Below are 14,157 nucleotides of genomic sequence, written 5' to 3' on the forward strand. Positions count from 1 at the left end.
CAGAAAAAAAAACAATTACTGTGTTATAGATCCTATATGCTTCATGGCACCAGTGGGTACTACTGGGACATGTGACATATATGTGTCCTGGAAAAATGTCTGATGTGGCCACCCTAAGTAAGATACATAATTTCAACTATCTTTATCATATGTATAGGAATATATTACACAGCAATATACTTTTACAAATCTCCCTTCGAATCTTAAAATATAATAAAACTTTTCACTTTGTATCAAAGCACAGTAGAGCAAGAGGTTACTTCAGCTGTGTGGGAGGACTGAATACAGAGAAACAAAAAACAAAAATGATCCTAAAAACAAAAATTATCATTTTAAATATGACAATCGACTATGTTTTCTACGGTATTGGCAATAATGTAATTAACAAGTTCAGATGTATGAACATCTATTCTCTGTCGACAAGTGGTGACTTTTGATGTGCAAATCATTGTTTCTAAATTCTGACAGATGATTGGAATTTACATAATTAACCTATTAAAACATTTTATAGACCACACAGAGGAAATACAATGACTGAGGAAAAGTAGGCTTTTTATTAAAATACTAAAACTAATAATAATAAAACCTGATGTGGGATCAAGGATTCTAGTGGCAATGCTTTCATTGATAAGGTGTTTTAAATTATAATTTTATATCAAGAAATGGGAGATTTAGCTAATAAATCAAATTAAATAGCCTTTAAAAAATATACTATTAGACATGTATTGTTGTATGTGTTCTACAAATCAATAAAAGCTATTCTAATATTATTAAAATTCTATTAATTCTAATGCTAGAATGGGAATTAATAATAACCTACAAGTTATAAAACGAATACAGAATAAAATCCAAAATGTAAGCAGGGTAAACTGGTTGGAGAAGGAGAAAGTGTTATAAGAAGACGTTAGTGTTAAACTCAATCAGCATCTATCTGGTAACTGCTGTTTGGCAAGGTGAGCATATATTATATATAAATGGAAGTGGTTTAGAGTATGTGTACATAAGTTTCCTCCTCCCAGGGGTGAGCCTAATGTTACTGGCACCTACACTATCACCATACACTAAGACACATCCAGTTCAACACCATACACTAACACATGCACTCACCTTGCACAGAACTTGTCTTCAAAGTTGCTGAAACACAGTGATCCATTGTCCTTGGGTCATGTAAGGGGTGGGAAGCTTCAGTTCTGCAGCAGCAGCTTCTCCCTAAGGTAAGTCCACCTTCAACAATGCATGGAAGTACTTACAAAGTGCTTTCATTTGCGTGGTTCTTTAGGGGGCTCTCTGTGACACTGAAGTATGCATTTAATGAACAGTATTATTTTAAATTTGAAGTACAGTATAACAGTACAAGATTCATCCACAGTATGCCAAAGTGAATGGTAACATAATTGATTGTATACTTTAAAGCAGAAAAAGGATTAATTATTTAAACCCAGTCTATATCAAGAATGAGCAAAGAAATGAAGAGGTAGGAATGCCCTCAGGAACATCAAAACAAACCATTCATCAATGTAACAACATCTAATCACTCACAAAATTGAAGTTCACCTGATTCACAAGTCGGCTGATTGAGATCGGAATCTGTTCAGTAAGAACACAAAGAAACTAGTCATCTGAACAATTGTTCATTGACATTAGAGTAGACTTTTGCACACTAGAAGGTCGAGTATAGCCATTGTTATCTGCTGAAAAGTCAAAGTCAATTTTAATGAACTTTCATTAATATGCAGAGATCCCAAAAAATTATTCAAACAAAAATACCTTATAAAAAGAAATTTTATTTAAAAAAGTTTATGTTAGAAATCAAGATTACCGGACAACTCGATGATAAAAAAAACACCACATATAAGTGAATGTAATAGAACAGAAGCTTTGAGTAAGTGTGAGGAAGCTTTGTGAGTGGAATCAAATACATTATGTAGTAGGTGAACTGAAACAAAAACAAGAAAAAAATAGTCAATTATCACAAAAGAGCAGCAGAAAGGGACCTGCCATATGTAATAATGTCTTGACGAGCACAAACTAAAAACAAAAAGGCAATGGGACATATATTTCCGATTTAATACAGGCACTCACCCCTACTCTGATAAATATGAACATATGTGTTTGTATACAGTATTAGAATCATGACTAAGGACCCGAAATAACTCTTATTATATATAATTTTGTCCAATTATTTATATTCTCCTGGACTACAGAATTTTGATTTTGTGTCCTGTGGTCATAAAAACAAAATGTGGATATTACTGTACTGGAATTTTTGTATTTAAATCCTTTGAATAACTTGATAGTTACATATAACAATGCCATATGAGCATCATATAATACAAGATAAGTTAAAGAAATGGTGAATAACAATAGTATAATAGTATCAGACTATCTTTTGTTTTTTCATAAATCACCACCACTGTCCCATGTGGTTACAACAAGTGAATTGAAGAATACTATAAGTTACAAGCTGTAAAGGATACTGGAAGGGGCTCACGTGTTTAGGAAGATATACATAGCATGCTGTCCCTGGATATTTTTCCACTAAAATCTCAAATTAATGGATGTATATGGACATGATTCTAAAATCTCACATTGTACATTTTACTACACTTGATAGTAAGGTGTATACATGATAAAATGACCAGTCATCTCAACTACCTGTTCCAAAATGTACCTTTAAAGTATCTATTAATTATTTGCCTGATTAGTGAATGTCATTAGTGATTAGTGAACATCAGGGAGTAAAGGGCAGGGAAGTAATTACTGTAATTATCCTCCTATACCACATAACTCAAAGGTACTGCAGTAATATATTCCCCGAAACCAAATGATTGTGAAACATAAATAAAGCCATGACTGAAGCTAGTATATATACGCCATCTCTATTTGCTGGGAGCTTTTATTCAGGTAATTTCTTTGACACTAACATCTAGTTACTGCTAAAGCGCTCTTATTTTTTATACCAAGGATGGCCCAAGTTTTTAACCCCTTAAGGACAATGGGTGGTCCCTAAACCCATTGAAAACAATACATGTACGGGCTTTGTCATTAAGGGGTTAAAATAGTTATGCCTACATGTTTTTGTGTGTTATTATACAGGAAAAGTGTAAACTAATTCTAGTTTATTTTATTTCAATCTTATACCCTGTTCGCCTCATTTGGGGTGCCTTGCCATGGTAGGTAGGTTGTATACTTTGCTTAACCTATGGTATTAATCACCTAATTGTTTCTTGTGTGTATTGCTGTTTCTAAAGGTTTGGAATAAACAGCTGGCAATTTCCTATATTTGTTAAATGTGTCTTCATTTTAAATATGAATGAAATGTAGTAAAATCCACCCCTGCTATATGCAGTCCATACTTGTGAATTTATTAGATATAGCTATATGTATTTGTAATTAAATAAAAATTCTTATGAGAATGCTGCATAAGACTGAAATCATCCACTAGGAAAACACACCTTTGATGCCATTGTGTTCTTTTCACATTGATCAGCAGATTCATCTTTGGGAAACTTGTTCAAACACATATAAATAGAACAGATCTCTACAACAAGTCATGATTACAGAATAATTTGAAATGATCAACAGTCTGATGGCTTCGTCATTGTTCTTTTCCTTTAAGTCAAATACCATTAGGAGAAGTTTTAGAGCTCTGTTGTTTGATTAGTGCTGATCATTCCATTTTACTTTTTAGTATGCATTAAACATACACTGGCAAGTGAGGTTAGTTAGACTACCATGACCTTTTGAATGTTCTATGAATTGATTGTCTGATGATTGCACTTTCTTTAACATGGATTTATGATAATGGCAATCAGATATGAACCAGGGGGATACAGGATGAACAGCAGATCAAACGGCTGGATTCTTGTTAGAGTATGTTTTGTTCATTTGAATATTAACAACAATAGCTTCTTCTTAAACTGTTATAGTGTAACTAGTATACTTTTTGTACATATAAGGAACGTTTGTTCACTTATATGTAGTACTTGTTAAAACTAAAAATATAGATTCTATTTTCTTATTTTTTACATATAATGACATTACATATAATGTCATTGTCAATTATTTCATAAAAATATTGCATTTACACACATACATAGTTCCATTGATTTGTATATATTGTGAATTCATGTGCTAATTAATATACTCAACAGACTGACTGCCAATATGTAGAAACAAAGATGCACCAGGCATATACATGATAGATTACAGATGATGTTGTTTAACAAAGTATAATGTTCATTTTCTAATTGCATGTTAAATAGTGATATACCTCTGGTTTTACACAAGGTTGAAATACTAGGGTCACACTAAGCCTTGGAGTGGATGCTACAAGGAACTATATTTAAGTACATATGGTTTGTTTAGGTGCCCATGCATCCCCTGCATGTGCCTAAAAGTTTCACATCTAATATTTGACTTATATAATCACGTAGTCTTTGTCGGTTTATCTATGTAAGTTAACTTCAGTCAAGTAATAAATGGTGTTACTCAACCAGTCAAAGACATTTTGTTATCACATGTAGACCAATTACCAAGTTCAAAATGTGTTTTTCTGTGACACTATACCACCTCTAACAACTTGTCTTGTACAAAGTACTTAATTGGATGAAGATCATGTATTCTGTTTCCAAGGAGTCTGAATGATTTCTGTGGATTTTAGGACATATTTATATGTAGTTAAATTTTTAATGTATGATTTCTTTTCTTTATTAGTTTACTTCTTACATACATTAATATTCAATGTATGCCATCATCACAATACTATCTTGCTTTTATATATTTTGTTCTGTGCTTTAGACCCTTTTCATCCAGTAGAGATAACAATATTCATGTTACTGCCTTACTTTACATTGTTATCTAATGTTTAACTGTTCAAAATAGAAAACTCTTACAGACACAACATCAGCATTAACTAAAGGTGGTACAAAGTAATATTTTTTTTAATCAAAATGGATTTCAATACAAACTTAAAATGTCATCTCAACAGGGTGTTGTGACTCCAGAGTTCCTGCTATTTCCTTCCAAAACAACCTAAATAGAAAAGACATCAAAGATTTGGGCAGAGCATTGGTTTTGTTTCACCTATGTGATATCTGTAATCTTTGCATTGTATTTTATGGTTTTGTTGTTGTAAGTTATATTTTGGTATTATGAATCAATGCCTCAGATATTATGGTCATTGTTCCATACAACATGCTGAGGCTATGAAGCAAGTAATCAATTCTGCATACTCTAATTTGCTTTCTCTAATTAAACACTCATGTATTGCTGTCATTTATATCTAAATGAATATCAGCAGTTATGGACTAAAATGTTGGTTATTCCCCTTAAGTTACCATTTCACAAATATTCCCACACTGTTCTCCTGGGCCATGAGATGAGACGTTTCTGAAGTATTGCAATAATATAACCTATCAAATTTGTTGCCTCTATAAAAAAAGATAAGCAGTCTCCAAAGGGCTATAGTAGTATCAACTCAGAAAGAGACTTATGACCATTAAGTCTTTACTTTTTTATAGACACAAGTACAAAAGGAAAAGTTCATGACTTACTCACACAGAACACCAAGTACAACTACAATGCTGTTCTGATTGCATTGCTTTTACAGTGTATATACCATTCCCAGCCTGACATGTAGGTCAAATTATGTGCTGCTTGTTGAGACACATTCTGTACATCTACTGACAGGCTGCTCAGTTTGTTCTGCTTTGGAATGATAAATCAGCAAAATTAAATTTGATCCTTGTTATAAAATCACAACAACTGAAAACTTGTCCTTGCAGCATCCAGTCCCTATTAAATTTGTACAGTCACAAGTGACATCTTCAAAAACCTTTTTATTTATTAGAATTCGCCTTTCAATAAAATTAAGACCCCCGATTTGTAGCGTTGATTAGAAATGAAGCTTCAGGAAAAAACAAGAATGAGATCTTAGCAATTTAAAAAGATGCAATAGAAACGCAAATCAGAAGTCTGCTGTCAAATCCGATGTTTGTACTGTATGTTTCTAACGAAATTTAGCAAGGCTGTCTTTAGTAATATAGAAGCCTTGGATGAGCCATCCCTTGTGACCCCTTCAGCCTAGTTGTAGCTGCTCCAGAGCATATATATATCTATATATATATATATATATATATATATATATATATATATATACCTGGCAATGTAGTGCTATAGAGGTGGAGGTCTGTGCATTGCTTGGTGGCATCTACTGGTGCTTTACTACAGGTAGTGTGCAGAGGTCTGTGCTGGCGCAGATCTGCACCTCTAGATTTGTAGCTTTTAAGGGAGTCCAATGGAAAGCTGTAGTGGGTCTTTAAAGTAAACATATCCTAGGGCAGCTGCCCCTCTGCCCCACTTTAAAATTATGAAAGAGGCTTAGAAACACTATTCTTTGCAGTTATACTACCTCTTATCACTAGGTGACACCATAAGAGTACATTTCATTGTCAATCCCACTCCATTATTGATGATATTTTATGTAGAAACAGGGTGACTACATATTGATGTATACAGAGAAAATATAGGTATAGGTGTAATGTAAGGAAGTTTTACTAGTAAGGAACTTTTGCTAGATAAATAGAACAGCTAATACCGTCAGGTCAGGAAGCACTGTGTTTTCATTTGATGTGCTACTAAACATGGTGTTCTAGTTTTGGAACCTCTTCGAATTCACAACCACAGACAACTCAAACTTTCTACCTATAATTTGTAAATGATACAGCTGTGCAGACCATAACATGACAGGGATACTAATAGAATATAATGATATCTTTAATAATAAATATGAGTCTAAATTGAACTAGAAAGTGCAGTATATAAGCTAAGTGCAATATATAGGCAAAGGATCAATATAGCCAGCAAAAAGCACTTACATCAAGTCCATGCACCCAAAGTGCATAAAGTGTGTATGTAAAAGAACCACCGATTGTGGCATAAAAGACAAAGTTCAGGTAAGTCCTTCCGAATTCTTCCAAACGCGTTTCGCCGACTTGGCTTCTTCAGTAGAAGTTTATTCAGTCAGGTAAGTGGTCAGGTAAGTGGTCACTTACCTGACTGAATAAACTGCTACTGAAGAAGCCAAGTCGGCGAAACGCGTTTGGAAGAATTCGGAAGGACTTACCTGAACTTTGTCTTTTATGCCACAATCGGTGGTTCTTTTACATACACACTTTATGCACTTTGGGTGCATGGACTTGATGTAAGTGCTTTTTGCTGGCTATATTGATCCTTTGCCTATATATTGCACTTAGCTTATATACTGCACTTTCTAGTTCAATTTAGACTCATATTTATTATTAAAGATATCATTATATTTTACTTTAGTTGTCTTTTCCCGTATATGGTTCTGCGCCCCATATTTCTTTTTGTTTGCCTGTATTTCTACACTTTGAGGAAGAGTGTTTTTATGTGGGTAGCTGCAGTCTTATTTGGGAAATAACACACTTGTTTTTTCACCTTTATTATTTATTCACTTCAACACACAACACGTGACTTTAGGTCTTTTTCACGTTTCTTTATATACTAATAGAATCACATAATTTGGACAGAGATTGATGCATACCATGGTGGAACATTCGCATCAGTTGCAAGGTAAATTGGCAAACACTCAGCATCACACAGGTTGGAGATGACTCTTACATATTCGTTTTTTATTTAATATTGTCTAAGTATTCCAGTTGGTTTCTTCCTTACTGGTATATGCCTGTCTGAATACTAATTACCTATTTCAGATTATCTTTACCACCTTGCAAGGTTTGGTTTTCATAAGAAACCATTAGACACTGTTAGCATGTCAAAACATATATAAATGCAAAATAAAAAGCTACCTGCTATTGATTGAACCACGCAAAGTTGAGGTCACAAGCAAAGGTTGGGGCCAGCATGGCTTAGTCTTTGTTATGGTCAGAAGCTCAGTACAGGTGCTAAACCAGGCTACAGTTAGGGGTTGAACAAGTAGTATCATCATCCATAACTCAAACACAAAAAGTAAACAATCAGCATCTACAACTATAAAACCAGGCCATTAACTGAACTTTGTTATAGCTACACATAAAGCTTAGACTATAGAACAAGAAGGGAAAACATTCTCCAGTTATTAACAAGAGCCCATTGTAGGAGTCAGGCAGATTCCTGACATTGCTTTAGGACATCCCTTGACATACTACCAGAAATTGAAACTGTGTATGCAAAAACTATTTAAAAAAGGAAATATGTAAAAAAAAAAATAAAAGCAAAAAATAAATGAAATTTCTTTCCACAGAAAGCTTTTGGATTCCTGGAGTTGTGTCCATTGGGACTTTAACTAAAGGAATTGCCTAAAGCACTATGACCCACACACAGCTTACTGTTAACTGAACCCTGCTAGCTTTACACATGGGCAAAAGCTTTATCTTTGAAAGACTAAAATATTTTTTAACTTATTTTCACCTAGTATCTTTCTTCATTATGAATATTGCTATTTATTTATTTATTTATTTAACAATTCCTGCAAATATTGTGTAATTTCCTAGTATTCTGCTTATATTAATGATGCAGACACAATAAGCATGAGTAGGATTCCCATTTGTCCCTTCCTAATGACAAAGGTTCTCAACAAACCCCTGGTTGCTATAGGCCTTGCTAACTCTGAGGGCAGAGCTGCTTGTTATCGACCTTGAGGATAATTGGCTGTATCAGTGTTGGAGGAAATATATGACTTTTGTTCTGTGTCACTTATTTAACACTCAATTCATAGAGACCAGAGATATAATCATGTACTGCCATAGAAGTAAATTTGGTTTAATGTGGTACATGAAACACATAAATTAACTATACAAACTATATACTACACAAACAAACCAAAAATGTATTTAAGTCTTTGCCGACTTTGTTATGTTTAGCATTTTTTCTCTTACTGGACAGGCCAGCCACCCCCTCCACTTACCTCTCTGCCATTCTCTATGTTGGGTGCTGGGATATGACATCATATTCCTGTGTGTTGCATTCAACTAAGTTTGCTTTCGAGGTTGTGTCGGCTAGGCAAAGACCTTCATGCTGTATATTGTTCTGTATATTGTCCTGTATATTGAGCAGTGGCACAAAGGGAATCCTTACTGCCCACTGGCAAGATCCGCCCCCTGTTATGCAGCAGAGCGGCTGCTGTCCTCTAGGACTTATAGCCTAGGCCAGGAGGTGTTCCCAATGGAAGAGTCCCCTGACACCTTCTGGACTCACTTTCACCTTAAGGTTAAGGAAGAGTTCCACACTCAGTTTTGCACCACAGGACCATCGCCAACAGCAACAACAACTCTGCACCAATGGATACACACATTCAGCAGCATGCTATGGGACAAAAATTCTAGAGTAAGGACGGTCAAAGAGTAGCAACAGCAACCTGCTTTAGGTATTGTGTGTCCTCAGGGTGAAGAAGTAAAGCTGTGCCTGCCAGGTTTGGAGAGTTATGACGATGTTCCAGAAGAAGATGACTTAACTATATTTGAATAAATGTAGATTTTTGTACCATATGTAATAAAAATAAGACATCCCCTGAAAATAAGCCATAGTGTGTCTTCTTGAGGAAAAATAAATATAAGACAGTGTCTTATTTTTGGGGAAACACAGTAATAGAAAGATAATAAAAAAATGTACTTGTTCACAAATTAGAGGTTGGTAGCATAATTGGGCAACTGTCTTATTCAATGGAACTCTGTTCTGGCAGACAGTCCCGAATTTGCAGAGTCCTGTTTTTTGGGTCCTGTCCTGTCAAATTCGTGTTGTCCTGGTGTAAAAAACTGCTTATGCACAATAGGCAAATGGGCCAAAACAATTTGGATAAATTATATCAGTTTGTTTTTGACCTCTCATTTTCACACAACAAATTTTGTTCCTTGTCCGCCCGAAGCCCACGTTCAGTCTCACTCACTTTCATTCTTATTCACTTTCTCTCACACTCTCTAAATCTTCCCCTACCTTCTCGGCAGACCACTTCTTACACTTCCACATCCACTGATCCTCCAACTGGAAGAGAGGATTTCACCGAAAGTGTCGTCATTTCACCCTAACACCCTAACATAAATATGAGGGCAATATGGAGGCCCATCAGGCGACGTCCTCTCCCCAACATTCGGTTCACATTAGGACAATATAAAGGCACTTTCGGTGAGATCATCTCACGGGCTGGAGAATGAGGGAGAGGACATCACTGCAAGTGCTGCCATTTTGGAAGAAGCTCCACCTATATCATATCCATGGTGATGCAGATGAAGATAGAAGATGACAGATTGAAGAGAAGAAATAAGTTAGAAGAAGAAGATCCGGAAGTGGAAGTAGCCAGCAGAAGTGGAAATGGTCGGCAGAAAGGTAGGGAAGCATTTAGAGAGCGTGAGAAAGAGTGAAGAAGAGTGTGAGCGAATGTGGACCAACATATTTAAGATAAAAATTCAGAAATATTTGTTTTGTTTTTGTTTTATTCATGGGGGGTCTAGCCTCTTTTTGGGGCTTCACACGCATCGACAAACATAACATGTTCAGTCAATTTGCAATTAGTCTGAATACAAATGCACAAATCTACTCCAGACACCCCGAAAAAGAAGGTGGTGGAGCCCAAAGTAGGTGGAGTCATGTAACTCTGCATTACTCCACCTACTTTAGGCTCTGACCCCTTTATATCACAGCTCAAAGCCTATACAAAAATTCCTTCAAAATAGAAAAGCATCACATTACGTTCCTGTAGCAGGATGGAAATTTGTGCCTGTTGTTTGTTCATTTATTCATAATGTAAAAATAACTTGTTAAATAAAACATGTAAAGTTAGTTGAGCAATAGAATCTCTGTGAAATGATTGGGCCATACCTTTCAGTACGCAATTATGTGCCGAAGTAGGCAGGATGCTGTTACCTTAATTAAATAATTTAAAGTTAGAATCAGGCCACAACCACAACAGATGCTTACGTATGCTGCTGTTGTATGAAGAGCGTGTTAGCACAATTCACTTATTTTGGAGCTGATCTCTTATTTAAATTAGTAGTTCATATATTGGCAGGAGGTCTATGGTTTCCATCAAATCAGCTTGAGATCACATGGAAGATAGAAAGGGAATGGGGAATTCCCTGAACACTCATTTTTATAATATAGTAAATGCATTACTACTATGCAACGACACATTTGTGAATTTTAGGTAGTGACAATGGCTTGAAGTAACATACTTGAACAGAAAGCTCATAGGAGTGTATAATGAAAAGTTTAAAGGTAGATTATAAAAATAAGAAGGGAGAACGTATGGAACGGAGAGAAAATGTGTAAGGAAAAGGGACTGCTGTTACAGGTAAGACAATAGATGGAGATGTTTTAGGGGCCTGAGAGGACATAACATTACAAAATAAAACTCACTATTGCTTCACAATTGGGGTGTTTAAGAAAACAATCTGAACTATGTTTTCAGGTTTATCTTTTAATAATAATCTTTTAGTGAAAATGTGTTTTTAACCCAACAACACTACAGATAGCACAAATGTCCTGATAATTAGTGGGCTTTAGCCCCAGATGTTTTGGAACCTAGCAACACCTCTGAGTAAAACAAATATTGGCCTAGTAATCAGGATATGAAACTATTGTAGATTTGGAGATTTCCTGGGTTTGTAATGCTGGTTATTAGCTGAGTAACTATTTACTGCTGAACCTTGAAGCTCCATTTTCACTGGAGGTCTGCCAGGTCGGTTCCCATGCCATAGCTTGTGTATCATCACATTACAGAAGTTGTTGAATTCTTATGTCATTATTGTTGTGGGCAGTTCTTTCAAGATTATGTGACTGTTTGGCTTGTGGTGTTGCATAGCAACATGGTTCAAGCATAACACTACATCCTGTAGGTAAATTAACAAAACAAATAGATTAGAAGCAATTACTGACAGAAAAATTAGATGTTTATTAAACGTAATCAACACCTAACAAGACATATTTGACAAGGTGGTCAAGGGTTTACATAGATCATGTTTTTCACGTCTTGTGTCTATCAGGGCCTAAATGATGTACTCTGGAGCACAATCCTTGACCTGTTTGCCGGAAGCAGCTGGTGTCGGCAGAGCGGGCAGGTGGAGTTTTCCTGCAGCCATGTCAGGATGCATTGGCCGTGAAACGTGTTGCGGCAGGACAAAGATATTATACGCTGCCCCTGTTCATACTCTCCAAGGCATATGCTGCAGAAATCTGGCTCCCCAGTGTTATTTACTGGAGACTGGTTATGCTGCCTCTCCCCACGCCTCTGTCACAGTGCTTTAACGTTCACAGATGTTCTTACCCCCCAACAAGCCTTTGGTTAATATTGATAGGTGTATGGTCATCATAAGGGCCTGCAGGAAAATACATTACAATTAGTAAATTGAATTTAAAAAATACAACAAATATTTACACAATAAATATCAGCATAAGTGCATACTTAAGAAATACATAATTCAGAAAAGCATATGTAGATTAAGAAAGGTTCAGCAAAACAGAGATTGTAAAGAATGGAAGACCTGTAAGGTCAAACATTAGGTTTAACCAGCGATATGCAGCAAATGCAGCTTTTCAAATGAAATACCACTGTACTGGACTGTAGTCTGTGTTGATCATTCTTATCCTGCTGTATCAGCTCATCTGCCTTAATAAACAACAAAACATTATGGGATTAATGCCATTCATATAGAATGTTGGGTGAGAGTGATTTAAATTCCTATTATAATTTTAATTTATTAACTAACTCACGTAATAGTGTTTACAAATTTTAAAAAAACTATATCAAATATAGACTATAGATAGCTTTTTTTTTTGTATGTCTGCACTACATCCACTGGAAGTTATCTGTCTTTGGATTTTTGTATTTATTTCATTATTTTACACTTGGCCACAAAGTCCTTGCATGATCATTGATGTTCCATGTTCATTAAGGTCCGGTGAATTCTGGGGAAAACATATAAATCTCGTTAGTTTGGAACAATGCAAAAACCCTATCAGGATGTCCCTAGATGGGACAGAATTGTCAACCTACCATGATCCTGCAAAAAATCTGTACTGAATTTATGTATGTAAATATAATCATCTGTGTGCCATTTAAATATCACTTTGGATACTGGGTTCGATTGTCAAATCATCAACCACTGTTATATGGGATAGAAGCCAAATCTGTTGGCATAACAAGATTAACACTATAGGGAATTTAGGCTGGAATATGTTTATCTTATTAGAAAAATAATCATTAATCATATCTCCTCTGTTTGGGTGAAGAATTTTATGTGGCACTAAATATTAAAATGAATATTTCTTTTTCAGATAAAGTCTCAAGGAGAAAAGATGGTGAATCAAAATGGTGTATAGTAACCTTTTCTTTGTGTAACCAAATGAAACTTGCAGTTCGCGTTTTTTAAAATAATAATAACAGATTTCATGGTATATCTTTGCTTCTTAATACCTTATACAGCAAAAATAAAAAACACAAAACCGATAAGGTACATTTCCAAAAAAAGGAAATTAAACATTGCTATTTTAACTCCCTCCTTTGTCCTTGGTTATCTCCATATTAGTGCTAGCAGGTAGTCCTGAGCCTTTGCAGATTGTTGAAAGATTGGGATTCTAATGATGCAGTGCCTCCACTTAGCTGGGATATCTGAGGCTTTCCGAGACATTACCTGCTAAGAAAATAAACTTTACAAAAAAAGCAAAACAAGGCAGACACAGTAGGAACCTTTTTCACAAGAGGAATGGCATCCGCTAAATATATTATAGCAGAGTATATTATATGTGATATTATAACATCAGTAACTACAAACTATATAAGAACACAGTTCTTAACCTAAGGTTGTATACAAAATGCAATAGCACTATTTAAACAATAATGCCCACTATCACAATACTCCCTCCCAAAAGTGTAGCCTGTGTCCATTTGCAAAATCCCAGACCCAGATTCCCCAGAGAAACTGGTGCACTTAGGTATAACAGGTTAGGATGACACCAAAACCATATGTCAAAGACTGGTAACTGGTAAGGGTCTGTCCTTTGAAGAAAGCAGGTCTTTTCCAATGGCTTACACCTTGTGCTGGAACCTTTACCACAACTTCTTCTAATTCATGCTTTACTCAGCTGGGCTTCTCTTGCCCCAGTGTGCTTTTCTAATCTCTGGGGTACATATTAGATTCTCTA

Source organism: Sceloporus occidentalis, unplaced genomic scaffold, assembly GCF_023333645.1.
Source record: "Sceloporus occidentalis isolate IW3139 unplaced genomic scaffold, rSceOcc1.0.p SCAF_17, whole genome shotgun sequence".
NCBI classification, from domain to species: Eukaryota; Metazoa; Chordata; class Lepidosauria; order Squamata; family Phrynosomatidae; genus Sceloporus; species Sceloporus occidentalis.